Source organism: Sebastes fasciatus, chromosome 3 (genome assembly GCF_043250625.1).
Source record: "Sebastes fasciatus isolate fSebFas1 chromosome 3, fSebFas1.pri, whole genome shotgun sequence".
Taxonomy (NCBI): Eukaryota; Metazoa; Chordata; class Actinopteri; order Perciformes; family Sebastidae; genus Sebastes; species Sebastes fasciatus.
In genome coordinates, this window is record NC_133797.1 from 31,465,532 (window position 1) to 31,484,364 (window position 18,833).

Consider the following 18,833-nt stretch of genomic DNA (forward strand, 5'->3'; position numbering starts at 1 on the left):
TAATTCAAAACCTGGACATAATGATTAGGGTGAAGTGACCCTTTTAACACCGAAACATTATTTCACTAAATTACACTGCACAAAGAAAATTGCATTCAGTGGATAATAAAAGTCTGAGCGAACTTTGAAATGCCAAGTTGATAAAATGTGCTTCTGAATTTGCAGGGGTTGTGACTGAGGTGAAGTTTAGACTGTAGTCAAACCAAGGCATTCTTCTTTGATGTCACCTGTTTTAAAAAGCAGCTATTAACCCTAAGAGACCCACACAAACCACACACGGTATTTAGGGGGGAGATAGCAGGTCAGCAGTGGATGTCACATAGAAGTGGTGTACATCATCTGAAAGCTGGAAACCTGAAGATTATTTTGAAATGCAGCTCAGCACTGTGTGTCAAGTTGTTCTAGTCGTAAATCAGAAAATAAATAAATAAATAATTAAAATCACTTGTGAAAGTGTATAAGGGCTTAGAACATTAGACGTATATGATGACCATTCTCTATTGTGTCTTATTATTTTGGGGTTGATTGTTACACAGATTTAATGCTAAATGTAAACATTTTTTAACCCTCAAGAATTTTAAAAATTATTTTTAAAAAAAACTCAAATACCACATTAAAGAGGACATATCATGCTCATTTTCAAATGTTCAAAAAACGCTTAATTTTTCTCATTTCTCACCTGTCACTGTTGTGATTGGTTAACTGAACCAAACTCTTCGGACTCCACTCTAACGAGCTTTGTTGGAGGACGTGCCAAACTAGCCGCTAGGCAGGTACTATGCAAATGTGTTACTTGTGACATCACCACGTTACGAAAGAAAAGGCGGGACTTCAAGCAAGGCGTTTCAGACAGTTCCGGCGCAGTGTTTCTGTGTGTGGGGAGGAGTAACTCCCTTTGGCTTTGTAACTTTGCAGACCTTTTACACGCACAAAAAACTATATAACACATTAAAGGATAGGGGAAAAGCACAAAAACATAATGGGTCCCCTTTTAAGAGAATAATAGAATATTAGCAGTAATGGAAGTTAAAAGTTCTATATATGAGATTACGAACATTAATACAGCAGCATACAAAGAGACTAAGAGAGTGACCTCCCACACAGCAGCAAAGTGGCAGAGTGCAGTTCGAATGTGTTCAGCTGAAAGCATATTTTACTTGATGTTTTAGGTAGCTAGCCTTAGCAGGATAGCTAGCAAGCTAATAATTACATTACATGGATTCAGTTCACGCAGCAGATTGAAGAAATGGCTCTTTCCCGAGGTTAATACATTACTAATGATACAAAAATAACTCTATTCTGTAAAAATCAATATTCAAACCAACGAAACAATAGCCAAGATTTAGGCCTTGGTTGCTCTTGTGGTTCTGAATGTCGTATATAGAACCTTTAAGGATTGAATTTAATTTCTCTGCTTGGCAAAAACAAATTGAATATATGGCTTTGACTGAAAATATAGTTAAATATCCACCTCTAATTGTACATAGGAGCTTTCTGCCATCACTGTGGTCAGATTAACGTCCATAATGGCTAGAAGACTTTCTTACCAACCGTAACCCATGTCATAAAAGATTAATGCGGTGAACAAGTACACATACACGCACACCCACGTTATGAAAAAATGAGAGGGAACAGTTCACCTCTCCAGCAGCCGCCTTGTTAATTTGAACAAATTGCCCAGTCGTTGAAAGCAACGCACTGCTGTGTATCAGAGCGGATATATTGCTCTATAGATACTGTGTACTCTTTTTACTGTGGGATGAAATGCTAACTGATACTGTCATGTTATAGACGTTGTCATATAACGTTTCAGAATCTGGCCACAGCTCGGTCGCACACCGCTCATGATGGAGCGCTAGTCACACGCTGAGTGAGCGCCTCAATCTGTGGCCGTCTACGCTCCGGCCCCGCTGCATCAGGCATGTCTTGGTCACCAGGCATCTGTCATCAGCACACAGCTCACTGGAGGTCTGTGGCTCCCCGTGATCCCATCTTCTCTACAACTGTCAAATATAATCATCAATCTCTCCTTCGCTTCCTTTTATATTCACTCTGCATATTTCTGCCCGGCCTCCTCAAAACCCTGCCCTCTCACCCTCCTCCTCCTCCTCCTCCTCCTCATCCTCTTCTACATTTCTCCCCTTTTCTTTCACTATGCTGAAATATATAACCAGCAATTTGCCAATCTCTCCCACTATGACACACACATGCACACACACACACAGACACATGCAGAGGCATCCAGACCGCAAGAGCTGCTGTGGTGTATAATGACAGATAATTGGCTATTGTGGGTTCACCCTCGGCAGCAGGAACCAATCACAGTGACAGCCACTTCTCCATGACCCGTGTGTGTTCGCGTGCGCGTGCGAGCATGAGCCTCCGAGTGTGTGTGACGCGCTGATTGTATTTTATTTCTCTGTCTGCCTTTGTCGCTCCGCGTGTAGAAGTAATTGCTAGTCAAGTGTGTAGAGTATGTAACTGACAGCTCTCTTTGTAGTTTATATCCCTGTCATTGTTGCATTTATGTAAACATAAATAAGCGATTCAGCTGTACTTTATGCATCTGTCTGTGTGTGTGTGCACGTAGAATACGAATACCAACCGCTGTCCAACATTTACTGACTCCCGTGTGCATACTTTTAAAACATTTTATGCAATCTCTTTACAGATAAAGCGACATATTAGGCTTGCACATGGATATAACCTCAATAAAATGTCCTTGCTTTTAGACAAATTGCCACTCAGTGCTTCTCATTTCAGATTCTCAGGGTTTGTGCACCCGCCTCGAGGATCCACAGCCCCACACAATGCAGCCTTGCTGTTCTCCACTAATGTGATAGCTGCTTAGCTTGTCATTCGTCACTCATTTTGATGGAGTCAGCAGCCCTGGTTAATGGTCTGTCTGCTCGCCATTCGTATGGAACCTGTTGACTCCCAACTGCTCCAAACTGATCATTTCTTTTCTTTCTCTGGAAAAAAAATAATCCTGATGTGTTCTTTTCACACTGCGATGAATAGTAGCCGCATCAGCAACAGCCTTTAAAATAACAGCCACGGTTCGAGTTAACACGCATTTTCTCTCTCTGCTTTTTTCATTCTCATATATTCCTCGCTCTTGTGTTCTGTCTCTCTTTCTCTGCCACTTCCTCTTCTCTCGCTGTTTTTTTTTTTACCTCCTTCTTTTCTCTCTCTCTCTCCCTGTTTGCACCAACTCTCATTTCCGCTCTTTCAATAGTAGGGAGTGCTCATCCAACCCGTGCACACAGACTAAATGAGATCCTGTGTGTGTGCGCGTGATGCGTGCGTGTAGCTCAGGCTCTGTAAATATGATCTTTTCCGTATTGCTAATACACACTACCATAAAAAAACGTGCATGTTTGTGTGCGTGTGTGCGTGGAGGAGGAGTTGTGTACTTCATCATACCAGCCAGCTCAATATTCCCAAATGCAATTTCCTCGATGTGAAAAGAGCAGGCTGGATGTTCATCATTTTATATTCCCTTCTTAGTGTTCGATAAAAGCTTCTTTAGGACTGCTAGGCTACTCGTTCTTGTGTTCTTTATTTTTTCGATCCTGTCACTCCCTCATTTTCACCCAGTCTGACTCTACACACAAACACACACACTCCTGCCTTTTTGTGGCACACAGCGGATCTGTCTCCTCTGCATGATTAAAGTGCATATCACAGCAGTGTTTCTTTGTAATGCTGCTTAACATTCTGAGCCTATAACATATAATTCAGCCCTGCCGAACTCATCTGTATTGTGTTTATGAAAATCAATTCAAGCAATGGAGACAGTTATATGTAGATAAAAGCGCATTTTAAACACACTTCAAATTGACAGTTCCAAAAGCTCATAATTACCTTTTCTTTTTTTTTACCACAGCTAAGCCAGAGGAGGATTGCTATTGTCAGGGTCAACAAGAAATCATCAGTGCCTTTTAACACCTGAATAGCAAAGAAATCGTAAAAGGAAGGTTAGGTGTGGAGCGAATCGGGACTTAACAAAATGTTGTTATCCTTGTTTATCCTTGTGTAATCCAGATATACGACTAGGATGTATCTTTTCGTGTAGGTATAATAAACCAACCAGCAGCCTTTCCCCTGACATCCACCCGACTGCTTGCTCTCTCCTTGTTAGCTGCATTAGTGTCTCCCTCTATGAAATTAAGGTTGTAATTGTCCAGGTGCAACTAGGGAAGGTGCCATCTCCCAATACCAGCCAAGCCACTAATGGTTAGCAGCCCACTGCAGCACTCACATGTCTGGGTGGAAAACAAATGACTGGAGAACTGGCAAAAGCCAAGTCAGTGCCTAAAGGAAGGAAGGGATAATGATGTGGTGTGTGTTTGTGTGTAACACATCTATGAGTATGTATGTGTGTGTGCAGCCAAAGCACATTTACGCACCACTATTTTCCATATCCACTAAGAGAAAGGGTGTATGTGTCTATCATAAAGTCATCGATCTTTGAAGCTGGACGAATGTTTTCCTGTGTACATATGAGTGTGTGTATGGGGTCAGTGGGAGGGTGGGCAGTCAAGTGTATGTGCGGGGCATTAATCATTAAGCATCAATGATTAAGGCGTGTGTGTGGGTGTGTGTGTGTGTGTGTCTGTGCAGGAGGCACTGTGGCTCTCTATGATGCTGAGATTAGAGGCAATTATTGAAATGTCATGGCTTTAATGGGTCGCCGCTCTGCACCCTTCTCATAAGTCAGGAGTTGAACTTTCAAGGTGATGAAAAAAAGAGCCGTGCGCTGAGCCTTTCTGTGTTTTTATCAGATTGTTATTCTCCACTTGTTAGCCCTCTTTACTTTTCACTCAGTAGAATATTAACAGCCTAATATGTCGTGTACGGGTGTGTTGACACCGTAATGCTCTCTGGGGCTGAAAATAAAGATTATTTCCATTAGTAGTTAGTCTGCTGATTGTTTTCTTGATAAAAGCTACGGTTGATAATTTCACTAAATATAGCTTTTTGGCATATTTGCTGTCACAAACTGTCACTATATCCTTACAATAGTGCATGAGACAGATAATCTGTGAGAAAACTCATGTTCCTCTGTGTCCTCGTTGCAAGATTCCTCTGCGCCCGAAGGAAAACAACCAATCAGAGCCGAGGGGTCTCTACAGCAGCTGTCAATCACTGCTTGAGAAGCTCGTGAACTCCGATCAAACTGTCAAACAGCGCTGATCAAATATGAATCAATATTCTGTTACTGTAATGCCTATTTCTCACCTCAAATGTTTACAGAAACATCTTGTAGTGTACTGTTTAGCCGTAAAATTAGAAAGTTTGCTCCGGCTGGTGGGAGGGGCTTGGTTTTGGTTCGACTGTTTTCAACATGGCGGTCGAGTCACAAACTTTCTCATTTTACAGCTAAACAGTACACTACAAGATGTTTCTGAAAACATTTGAGGTGAGAAATAGGCATTACTGTAACAAAATCTTGATTCATATTTGATCAGCGCTGCCTCGTTTGACCGTTTGATTGGAGTTCACGAGTTTTGCAATGATTGACTCCTCGGCTCTGATTGGTTGTTTTTACTTCGGGCGCAGTAAAATCTTGCAAATGCCATTAGGAGAACAAGGAGGACACAGAGGAACATTAATTTTTTTCACAGATTATCTGTCTCATGCACTACTGTCAGGATATACTGACAGTTTTAGCAAACATGATAAAAAGTTATTTTTATTAAAGTTACCAGTTGTAGCTTTAATTGACTCGTTTGGTCTATAAAATGTCACTGAACAGTTCATCATATTTTCCCAAAGCCCGAGCTGAATTATTCATTTAACAATCATAGAAGATAAGAATAACTTTAAAATAATATTAACATTTGAGAGGCTACAATCAGTTAGTTTTTTGTCATTGTTTCCTTGAGAAATAGCTTAAAGAATTCATCAGTTATAACATTGTAACATTGTTGCTCATCAATTTTCTGTTTATTGTCTAATCGATTAATCAACTAATATTTTCCGGTCAAATGTTCTTGTAGACAATACTAGAAAGAAAAACTTACATAAAGGATACTAGATAGGCCTAATCCTTGAAGGTTGAACCTGAAGTATGTTGTATAAGCCACCACTGCATGACACATGTCATTATTATTGTTGCAATGAGAATTCTTTTGCATCGATCATAAACCCCACAGTCTCTGACGCATGTCCTTTTTGAACACAAAGGGAACTACTTTTCATTGTTGCTTGTACTGTTATAGTTTGTTCCTTTTATTTAAGTTGTTGAGTGAAGTACTATTTTTAGTGAGTTTTGGGTTATTTGTATAGCTAAACTAAAATGAAAAAAAGTTTTTTTTTTACTTTTTGGACAGTCAAAACTAGCCATTCATCTCAATGGGAAGCAAAAAATAGAAAGTGGTCATGGAAACGATTCTGAACTTGTTTTTAATGAAAGCAAGTACAATGCTTGAGTACTACTCAAGTCAAGTACTCTAAAGGCTTGGATACTTTTAAAGAGATTTGGTATATTGAAGGTGCTCTCTCAACATTTTACTGGTGTACTCTAATTAAAAAACTTTCTACAATGACAGTCAATTGCAGCCCATTGGCATGTTTGTAAAGAATTACATCTAACTCATGGCAGACATCTTTGACTTGTGACACACAGGTGTAAATAATGAAATTAATGATGGTTGCTTACTTTCCATGTACAGTACTGCAGGTTTTCCAGCTTCAGGGCTCCAGCATTGTGTGAGCTGAATCACTGTCCTGGGCTACTGGCACACCTAAATGGAATGAAGCCATCATTAATGACATTGGATGTACTGTTTTTATTGTTATGATTAGTCAAAATATCTGCTGCAGGAGAGGTGCGCTGTCATTTTGACAGTGGTCAGGCCAAAACATACATTAAATACAATTTATCCAGTGCCTCATCAGTCCAATGTTCTAGCAAAAGTTTTGGTCTGTTCGGCACAAGCCCTTACTGTACTGTAACAATCCCTCTAGTGCCACGACCAGGCCAAAGTTTAGGTCACAGGTTACTTAGCCTATCATTTTTTTAAAAACTGTTTAAACAGAGAAAAACTAAGAAGTTAAGCTAAGAAAGTTTCACTTTCAATCTGCACTATATTGTATGTCTATGGGAGCATCTTTGAGATTCTTTAGGAAGGATTTTCTATACTTCAAATCACTGATTCTGACTTGATGATGTTGACCTAACTTAGATATTGCTTCAGCCACACGTTAGGTGTGTTTAACAGTTTAAATATGCTAAGTGAATTCCAATATCCACCGTTCTCCATTTAAAATGTCATGCCAATAGGTTGAAAAACAAAGCAATGGTAGACATATTTTATATTTCTTATCAGTCCCACTTATTCTATTTTTAGAACACCAGAGCATCCAAAGCCCACATATTGCTGGCGGTGTGTGATATGTAAAGCATAAGACGTACTATCTCCGGATCACAGGATTAAATCCATAAGTGAGCTGGACATTTTCTATGAAAAGCCTGCTCTCAATTAAAAAAATTCCCCATGATGCTACAGGAGACATAGTTTAAAATTGTCCTTTGCCCAAATGTGTGTCTGGATGCAGGCTTAGAGAGCATGATGTGTTGAGCTGGGTTAGTGACAGTAGATAAAGTGCGCTGAGGATAGGCAGAGTTCATGCATGACTTAGAAAAAACATTGGAAACTGATAAATTAGTGGGTTGACAGCACAGTGCAGTATGCCTGCAGGGAGTGTGTGAACCAGAGTTAACATGTGTGTGGACAGTCATGTGTTTTTCACATGGAGAAAGCATCCATGCATACATACACATTGAATATTGAACCCCTATATCCATACATATTTATCACTGGATGACTTGAATATTTAATCGAGAGCTGCGCGTGTAGATACGTGTCGACAGTGAGAGAGTACCGGGGTGTGAAGCCGCAAAACAAAAACAACATCATCATATGCAGCGCAATTTGCATGTGTGTGTGTGTGTGTGTGTGTGTGTGTGTGTGTGTGTGTGTGTGCAGGGTGATGCTATGTCATGAGGCCCATCAAATACAGCCCTAGATTCTATTTTAGCCAGTGAAGTTATCTCGATAGCAAATCCCTTATCTCTTAAGTGCTGAGTTATTATCTTTTTAGTGTCTGTGTGCGACTGCGAGTGTGTGCACAACCCCATTGTGTATGTGTGGACACACTTGTTTCTGGTGTGTGTGAGGGCTTGCATCTGTGTGTGTGTGTGTGTGTGTGTGTGTGTGTGTGTGTGTGTGTGTGTGTGTGTCCCCAGCCTGAGGTTGTGTTTTCTTGTACCCACTGAGCTAAGGAGTTTTTGCAACAAAAGCACGTTTACGCTTCTCCATCTCATTTACATTGCGCTGATTGGAATCTGCTGCACCACTGATTGTGTTTGGTGTTCTAGGTCAGCACACACCCAGATAAGTCTGTGTGCAGGTGAGTGTGTGTGTGTGTGTGTGGTGCAAGTATGTGCTCAAAGACTGAAAATTGGTGTTAAAGCCCGTCGTCTCCCCTTTTCTCCCTCTTTTGCTGACTTCCTGTCTTTTTGTCAGCACACAGACAGTCCTGACACTCCTAAAAGTTTGTGTAACACAGCAAAAGTGCCCCCTAAGGTGCCCATCCAGTAGAGAAAACGTCTTGAAGTGCTCTCTAGGGTGCCCTTCCAGTTGATAAAACATGACGAAGTGCCCTCTAAGGTGCCCTTCCAGTAGAGAAAACAGGACTAAATGAAGCCTTAAAATTAAAAAAAATGTAATGCAGTGCCCTAAAGGCTAATAAAACTTTCTGCGTGCAGACAGCCTGAGTCCGCCACTGATCATACATGCAGTATACCTCATATCTGCAGTTTATGGCTTAATCGAAATAGACTACAAAATGCTGTAACCAGGGTCTGAAATTAACTCTTTTCATAGCCTACCACTGTGGCAGACAAGTACTTCTTTTTTGTCTGCGACTCAGATATTTTATCTGCCACTTTTGAAATCTCTGCGCTAAATGAAGGAACAAGGCAAAAGTGAGCATGGCCCAACTACGTACGGGGGTATAATAACATCTTAGATCTGATGTCATTCAATGTTCAATATATTTTACACAAAAAACATTATATGTATGGTAAATTACAATATTCGAATTACACCGTGGCTTACAGGGGAGCCCTATTTTTCGGGGCAGGGAGGGTACTGTGCATAGTACTGTACCGTACTTTGTTATTGTCATCTATAGTGGTTGTTTGCATAAAAACACACAATTCAAATGATTATGATTATTTAAATATTTGCTTTGATTAAAAAAGTCTTGGCAAGCTGTTGAGAGCTAGTGTTAGGATGTTAAACAGGTCATACTGTAATTCCCTCTCTATTATCTATTTTATATTGCTGTGAAAACATCTCCTTCAAACAACTGGATTTATTCAAGTTTTTCGCCAAAAACTTAATTTTACGAGGTTACATTTGAACACATCATGATAACGTAATTTACTTTCGCCCTATAGTCATTTTTCCTGAGCAGAGTTTGAACATCTCATCATAATAACAACTCAATGGCACCTCCATTGACATTAGTAGATCTGTTGTTTAACCAAGCAGGACTGTGCTGCCCATCGGCTGCTAACAGGTAACATTACTAACTCTCCTCCTGTTGAATTAAACACAGGTTTGTTGTTCACAGTGTTGCATTATCAGGGAAAAATAGTGTGCATCCCTCAGGCAGTGGTTCCGGACCTAAACGAACTGAAACACGATACAACGTGCTTATGCGTCATAGTACATGCGTAACTGTCGGGAAGCATCAATTCAGAGGAATCCTTAGGAGGCATGAGATGCCAAGGAATCGGACAAGAAGGAACAGGTTCTCTATTCCCTCCCCTAGCATTTTCCCTGTGTGCCAAAGTGGCGAATGGCCTGCCGATTTTACCCGCCACTGCCAACAATTTACCTGCATTTGGCGGGTGACGGGTGATCATTTCAGACCCTGGCTGTAACCCCTATTGTCTTGAACCTCATGTGCCATCAGGCACAAGTTAATTCAGTCATATTCATTTGGTACAACTCCTTTATTGGAATGTTTCTTACAATGTGACGATGATGCCTAAAAGAAAGTGTCTTACGTGAAGGACTATTCAGCATGACATGAACATACAGCAATACATCAAATTTCAACAAAACTCATGAAGTAGAACTACACTCGGTTCGGAGTACAAATACACATAATTACTCACATGCATAATCACGTTGTGCGCCCTAAGCGCTCCAAGCAGTCCAATCTGGGAAGATTTTTGATTTAATTTTAGAATCATAATACAACTGTGTGCACAAGAGAGGAACTTTCAGATTTAAATGACTAACTGCATTAGTCCTCACATCTATTCTGTATATAATAGTAGTTAAATATTTCTTCTCTGTGGACCCTTTAAAATTACCCCATGGATTCCTTTTTGTTGCTACTGACCACGATTTGGAAAATGTTGGCCTAAATAATAATAAGGCAATATCCGAGTTTATCAAAGAGCTGCTCCGCACTGGAGATAAGATCGACTTCACTTGTCTCCACGGATTAATTGTGCCTGTGATTGTCCCTCTCCTAATCTCCTAAACCCAACATTACCCCAAAGAAAAAAAACAACAGAGACTTAAAGCTAAAGCTTTAAAGTTTTCTGCATCATTGGGCAAAAATTCCATAATAACCTTTCAGCATATTGTAATACAAGCGCTTTGAGAGATAACTAGACTTCTTATCTTAAAATCTAGCCCTTGACGGGGGACTTTAACCAATCACAGGTCATTTCAGAGCGTTCCTATTAGCTGTGCTCCGGCTGGTGGTCGTGCTTGGTATTTCCTCAACAGAGCTCAACATGGTTGCTGCTGGGTCACAAACGTTCTCAACTAAACAGTACACTACGAGATGTTTCTGAAAACATTTGAGGTGAGAAATCGGCATTACAGTAACACAATATTGATTCATATTTGATCAGCGCTGCCTAGTTTGACCATTTGATCTGAGTTTGCGAGTTATTCACAGCCGGCTCTCGTAGACGGTAGCTGGACGGAAGACTCCAGTTTGACTCCGGTTGTCTGTGAGATGGCATTAGGAACACCTGAGCACACAGAGGCACATCATCTTTTGCTGATTACCTGTCTCATGCACAACTCTCAGGATATAGTGACCATTTTATAAAAATAACTTTTTTTTTAATCATATTTTCTCCAATTCTACATATACTGCAGCTATAATCTACAATTGAGTTTAAATTTTAACAAAATATTTGAGAGGAAAAAAAAGAAGAGACTTTGGCTTAATTTATTATGTTCAACTTTTTTATTGGCACAAAAAGTACAATAAAGCAGCACAACTACAAAGAAATCAGTGTTTTACATGTTTCAGACAGTGTTCATCCTATACCCATATTTCCTAGCCCCCCCGTTCCTCTTTGTAGTGATGGAGATAACGGCAATGTACACATGGAAATACATTAAATAATCCCAGAGATGGGAAAACAAAGAATAAATAAATGGATAAAAGCAATGACAATAATATTAGTAATAGTAGTCCCCCCCACACATCCGGCAGTCTGACACTATCACATCATTCAAATCCCTCCTCAAAACCCACCTGTTCAAACTGGCCTACTCTCTGTGGTGTCCATCAGTTCATCATACGTGTCTGCATAAATGTGTCTCTGTCATGTCCAGTTGTTTTTATCTGTCTATGTTTAATTTTATCCTTGTAAGGTGTCCTTGGGTGTCTTGAAAGGCGCCACCAAATAAAAATAAAAATAAAATGTATTATAGTAAATAAATCGGAAAGAAGTATATTTACCTACATACACACCTATATGTTGTCTTAATTTATATATAAAATATTCTATAAACAAATTAAACTGCATGTTTTTTTTTTTGTTGATTCCATAAAATATTAAAACATTAATATAGCATGTGATCTTTTAAGGTTGGCATTATATTCCTTATTGATCCATCCCCAACTCCTCGTCTCCTCCACTCGTCTACCGGGACGATTTCACGTTTTGCCGGGCGAGGGAGTGGTGACATAGAAAACCGGAGCCACACACACACACACACGCACTACTCCCCAAAATAACATTGCAGGTATTTCCTCAACAGATCTCAACATGGCTCCTGTTGGGTCACAAACTTTCTCAACTAAACAGTACACTACAAGATGTTTCTGAAAACATTTGAGGCGAGAAAGCGGCATTACAGTAACACAATATTGATTCAAATTTGATCAGCGCTGCCTAGTTTGACAGTTTGATCGGAGTTTGCGAGTTATCGACAGCCGGCTCTCAGACGGTAGCTGGACGGAAGACTCCAGTTTGACTCTGGTGGTCTGGGAAATCTTGCAGATGGCATTAGGAGCACCTGAGGCATTTCTTTGGCTGATAACCTGTCTCAAGCACAACTGTCAGAATAAAATGACCATTTTATAAAAAATATATATATATATATTTTTTAAAATCATATTTGCTCCAATTCTACCCACTGCAGCTTTAATCTACAATTGAGTTTAAATTTGAACAAAATGTTTGAAGAAAAAAAAAGAAGAGACTTTATCTTAATTTATTTATAGAATATTCTATAAATAAATGAAACTGCATTTTTTTTGTTGATTCCATCAAATATTAAAAATTAATATAGCATGTGACCTTTAAGATTGGCATTATATTCCTTATTGATCCACCCCTCGTCTCCACTCGTCTACCGGGACGATTTCACGTTTTGCCGGGCGAGGGAGTGGTGACATAGAAAACCGGAGCCACACACACAAACACACACACAGAGACACACACACACACACACACACACACTACATTATGGACTCTCCGAAATAACGTCGCAGGGAATTACGCGCGGCGTCTGCAGCTTTAAATCTGCTCCAACTTCACTCCAGCCAGCCACCATAACCGGGGGATTTAGCAGCTACCTTACCGAGCCGTATACTCACCGGGTAGGAAATTATTGGAGCGAGAGAGAGAGAGAGAGAGAGAGAGAGAGAGACACACAGAGAGAGAGAGGGAGAGAAAGAGGGAGGGAGAAACAGACGCACGGTGCTGCTGGATTATTTGGGCAGAGCGGCTGCAGCCACGGTGGATGTTATACAGACGACGGACTGAGAGAGAGCTTGAATCTTATTCTAGACCTGCGAGTTTTTCCAACGACGGCTCCGGACAGGATGCTGATATGGTGAGCGCGTCTCTCCTCATTTTGTTGGTGTAGTTTAGTGTTATTGTTGACATGCACAGTGGAGCGTTAACTTCCTCTCATCATCATGTATTCCAGTGCAAAGCGCCTCTCTATATAACGCATCTGCTGCTTATCCCTTCATGTGTGTGTGTGGGTGTGTGTCAAACACATATGACTGACACCTAATATATACCTTATCTTTTCCTCCCTACATGTACTGTTTTATTGCTGTTTCAGGTGCTTGCCTTTTGAATTCATACTGATTTCTATCATATTTAGGACTTGTGTGTGCATGAGCGTGTGTCTGTGGCTGTCAATATAGTGAGTTCACATTTTAATTTAGCCCTAATCAATGGTGTCAATCAATTATCATGCCATTCCATCATGATGTTTAGTTGTATTGGAGCTGTTGAACACTGATCTTGTTGTTCTTCCTGTGGTGTGTCATGGTTGATTATTAACATACAGTAAATACAGTTTTTTGTTCTTGCATCTTTGTCTCATTGACGGTGAGGTTATTATTACAGTTTCTCTTCTTCGCTACAGGGCTGGCTCTTGAAATGAGTTTTTTTTAAATGCTGATGAGAGATTAAGGAGGCTGTAAACCGCTTCACTGGGGGTTTTTGGTGCTCCCCCCTCAAAACATGCTCAGAGGGTATTTTCTCACGACTGAACCGATGCCACACAGCACACTGAATGGACGTTTAAAGGTGTGTGAGTGTGTGTGAGTGTGTGTAGACACAAAGCGATAGGATTTGTTAATGGCTGTCAGTCAGTTCAACCTGTGTGGAGTGGGCTGTCGAATTAATGCAAATCTGCGTGAAACACTTTAGACTCCCAATAGGCCACAGTGGATTATATGGGTGGATTTCTGTCTGTGGGTTTCACTCCACCCAGCAGGTATAGCCAATCCATGTGGACACATGTGAGAGATGTCATTGGAAATATAAATCATTTCTGATTGCCCAATACTTTCACCTGTGAGATGTAATGATTGAATACAGGCGGTGCTATTTATATTTCCCTTTATGCCACAGCATAATTCGATGACTGTAATGTGCTGTAATGTGCTGATGGTTGTGTGTGTGTGTGTGTGTGTGTGTGTGTATACGTGTTTGGTGGTAGTCAGCAGTCTTGCTCAAACACTGTCTATGGCAGCATTACAAACCTCACTAGCTTACAAATCAATCATGCAGGTACTTTGACAGCAATTAGGTTCGAGTGTGTAAGAGAGAAACATATATACAGTATAGTATATATATATGCCTAAAGAGAGTTAGAGTGGTACCTTCATGTGTTTGCCTGATTTTCTATTTACAGTTTATGCCTACAGTTTCTCTGCTAAGTGCCTTAAACCATAACTATTGCTATGAAAAGCCTGCACAGTGGGAGCCATATACAGTATTTATACGTCACGTTTTGCCTCCAGAATGAAACATCTACATGATAAGGGCTGCAACTAATGATCATTTTCATTGTTGATTGATCTGTTGCTGATTAATTGATTAGTTTTTTGGTCTATAAAATGTCAGAAAATGGTGAAAAATATGGATCAGTGTTTCCCAAAGCCCAAGATGACGTCCTCAAATGTCTTGTTTTGTCCACAACTCAACGATATTCAGTTTACTTTCATAGAGGGGTAAAGAAACAAGAAAATATTCACGTTTAAGAAGCTGGAATCAGAGAATTTTTACTTTTTTTTCTTAAAAACGTACACAAACCGATTAATTGATTATCAAAATAGTTGGTGATTAATTTAATAGTTCACAACTAATCTGTGCAGCTCTATACATAATAATTACTTTAATGACCAAATAATTGATAACATAATATTTAAACAATGTGGTGCTTTTCCTTGGCGAAATGTGTACGTTTTAGAGATGCTGATGGCGAAGAGATGTTAAAATACCAATGCATGATGTTTAGGAAATATGTATTCAATGTAAAAATGCGTTCAGTTTTAACTTCTGCTGCACTCCATATACATGTGTTTGGGCACATCAGGCAAGTGGACTGCAACCTGTTTTACGACCACAGCCTGCTGCTCTCAGGTCAGAGGTGCCTTGTCACATGCCAGTCTGTGGATGAACAAGTGCTTTACCCCAACTGATCTTCCACTGTGGCAATGTGCTGTGTGTGTGTGTGTGTCTGTGTGTGTGTGCGTGTGTACATGCGTGCCACTGCAGCTGTTCCTCCTCTCAGAGAGATTAAGTTTCACAAGATGTGATGGATGCCAGTGTCTGCAGAGCCAGCTGTGAGTGACTGTGTGTGTGTGTGTGTGTGTGTGTTTGTGTGTATTAGATGTTTGTCAGCGCATTTCTGCATGTCTGCGTGCGTAAATGCATAGCGCTGCACATGTACGCCATATATATGTCGTGTCATTGCCCTGAGGGTTGGGTCAAGTTAGGAGAGGTGATGTTAAGGTCAGGGATGTTATGAGTTGGGTTGGTAATTATAGTGACTGCGCCTTTGGTTCCCACAGACCAGGCCAACGCAGTCTAAAACCAGGAAGACATGAGCAGGTCAGCAGGGCGCGGGTCAACCTTTTTCCACTGCAAACAAAAAAAAAACATTCTCAGAACAGAAAAGACAAGTTTAGAAAGCTTGTTTTTTACCTTGTCATCATATGTTTGACTTATGCCTGATCATGCAGAGGACTGAGAAACTAAACATACTTACATATTTTTTTATTCACTGTGACAATTGCAATTCAAGGGCTGCTTCTCAAGAATCAAACTGTATATGTAAAGGTTTTCAAAGAGGCTATTTTGAGAGACAGCCGTGCGGTGAAAACAGGCTGTAACAGTCAGAGTGGGCAGGCGGGAGGCTCCTGCTTCAGCTCCAGTTAGCCAGCATCCAGCTGCGTCGCTGCTCACGAAAGTGATAGGATGTGTAGCCGAGAGGAGTGGAGGAGGTGGACGAGCAGCTGAGAGGCACAGCGACGCTATTGATTTACCTGGCAGTCGGAGGGGACAGCTTCCAATCTATCTCGGCTCGTCCCTATCATCTGTCCGTCGGTTCACCCGCGTCTCAGCCTTCCTGTCCTTTTCTCCGTCTGACTTCTAGATGGCCCCCTGCTCTCACTTTCCCCATGCCTCTCCACCATCTAAATCAATAGCATGTACTTCTCTCATCCCTCTATTTGATACGTCTGTTCGTGTTATCACTCCTTCTTTTGTCTCTCACTGCCTTTGTCTCTCTCTGTTTTCCATCCAGCCAATCACACCCACATACAGGCTGTGAATTGGTAATTAATAGCAAAAAAATGTCTTCACCTGTGGAGAGGAGCATATGGTGAGATATTAAAAATTTAACTTAAGACTTCCCTCCTTTCAGCTGTTCTCCACTCAGGCGGGGTTTGTTCTTTTCTGCTGTAGCTCTCCATCTACCTCCATTGCTCTCTCGCTCTGTCTCTCCTTATTCTCAGTACAAAACTGCTTGGTTTGTTTCCTTTTCCTTTTTCTTTTTACCAAAGTGTTGTAGTGGCAGTACGTAGCAAGCAGACTTTGTTTACTATTCCATAAATAACAGAGACATGGCAGCGGATTTCCATATTTATTGCATGTGCTGTGTACGCCTAGTGTGTGTGTTGGGTGCTTCAGAGAAGAGGCATATGTGTAATGAGGAAAAGGCAGAAATAGAGGACATTCAGAGAGATGAATAGAAAGAAAGAGAGACAATGACAGAGACAGAGTTTGTGGTCGGGGCGATCCCTTCATCCCCCCGGCCCCCCGATGTTCCAATCAGAGGGAGACACTCTGAAGGAGCCGGGCCCGACCACAACAATTCCAGTTTCCAACCACACTTACACAAACTCACACAGACAGACACACAATATTCAGCCAAACGTGCTCAGCCTCCCACGGTCAAAGCCGAAGTGTTTCCCTCCTCTTCCTACTCACTTTCCTCCTCACACTTAATGTCTTTGTCTTCTTTTTGCCTGTCCTCCTACGTCAATTATCGTCTTCTCCCTGTCTCTCTTTTACTCCCTCCTATCCCCATGGCACGCATGATGGTTTGACATAGCAAAACTGGTGCCAGACCACAAAGCCTTATTTTCCCTCTGCAGTTCTTTCTTTCTGACTCTCTCTCCTTCTATCTGTCCCTCGCCTCCCCACCCCTCCTTACTACCACACAGTTTAATCTGCAGTGGGGGCTTAGTGGCACGGCTGCAGGACTTCCACATCACTTCTTTCTCTCTGCCAGAGGATTTGCTGCTGTTTACAGCCGCTCTCCTATGGCCCTCTCTGTCCTAAGGTCCTGTGTCCTCCTCGCCGTTTTCTAAAGCTGTTTATTTGTTTGATAATTTATTCATTGTAATTTCCTTGAGTTTTCCACCCTCCTCTCACATCCTCTCTTATCTCCTCCCTTCTCCTCCGTACAGTGGCGCCTGTGTGACATGTGTTTGCATTACGTCTTATTATCCGCCCCTTTAATCACTGTCCCATCGACACAGCCGTAAAGCTCGGTTGATGTCTGTGAAATCGCTGTCATGGCTTTTCTTTTTTTTCTCACAGCGTCAGATCCAAAGATAGGGCTCTCAGACGACTCTGTTCGCTCCAATTTCTGAAGAGACAGCATATGAAACTTTATTTACTTAAATTGGCACTCATCCAAATCTTTGTTTTTTGTTCTTCTTTGACGATATCTTTGGCCCTACGCGGGGACTGCTGTGGTATTTCACTTTATTTTCAGACGTGTCAGTCAAACATCACACGGGGCAGCCTTGGATTTTCTCTTAAAGAACTTTCTGTAGGTCGTGCTCATCTTTTTCATTCAGCTGTGTTAGCTATTAATGGACAACTCCAAGGTCTGAGAAGTGAAGCCAATGCAGAAGTGCCTTAAATTTGCATTCTTTCTAATAGCCATCAGGGAGCAACTCCACTGGTTGCAAAAAGAAGTCTGATTGTATAGATGTCTATGAGAATATGACCCTACTTGACTTGATTTATTACCTCAGTAAACATTGTAAACATGAGTTTATGGTCTTAATTGCTAGTTTCAAGTCTTCTTCAATACAGCATGATGTTCATTTAGTAAATGATGGTCCCATTTAGAGTCAAATAGACCATAAAGCAGGGTATGCTTTAGGGCGTGGCTACCTTGTGATTGACAGGTGGCTACCACTGCGTTGTCCGGTCTGGGAGTTGTTCGTGTTTTCGTCTTACAACTTTAACCCTTTCACAGTGTGTTTTCAGTTCATGAAAGTTAATTATAAACTTTTTAATTGCCTAAAAATGTCTTATTCAGCGTTTAGTTGTACTTAGCTCCACCCTCCTGTGTCACTTCTGGTTGCAAAAACCGAGATAGCGACGACTCAAGGCTTCAAAACGATAGTCCACAAACCAATAGGTGACGTCACGGTGACTACATCCACTTCTTATGTAGTTATCACTGCTCATGCGAACTCTTCTAACCACTTTTGCTGTTCCAGGAGAAAGATGTAGATCACTACATGAGCCAGAGTTTGTTTTTTTTTCTCTTGGAAAGAGCTCCCCACCTCCAGGTGTTGAGAACCGTAAATGTAAAAGCCTTTTATGTGAAGCCAGTGTGAGTCACTATTGTGTTATATCAATCAGCGATGGAGTAGCAACACAGACATTTATATGAACATTTCACGGATTAAAACGAGGAATTTTCCAGTCCATTATA

General features: G+C 41.0%; 1 protein-coding gene across 4 annotated transcripts in view; it reads left to right on the top strand.

The window, feature by feature from the left end:
• Positions 1 to 18,833, top strand: part of ptprdb (protein tyrosine phosphatase receptor type Db) — a 229,609-nt gene that overhangs the window by 115,781 nt on the left and 94,995 nt on the right. Inside the window, exon 1 of one of the 4 annotated variants that reach the window (XM_074630246.1) lies at positions 12,820 to 13,181. The exons of the other annotated variants lie outside the window; for them this stretch is intronic. The gene's annotated coding sequence lies outside the window, so the exon portion shown is untranslated. Of the gene's footprint in view, positions 1 to 12,819; positions 13,182 to 18,833 lie in introns of those variants that run through there. 4 annotated transcript variants of the gene reach the window in all.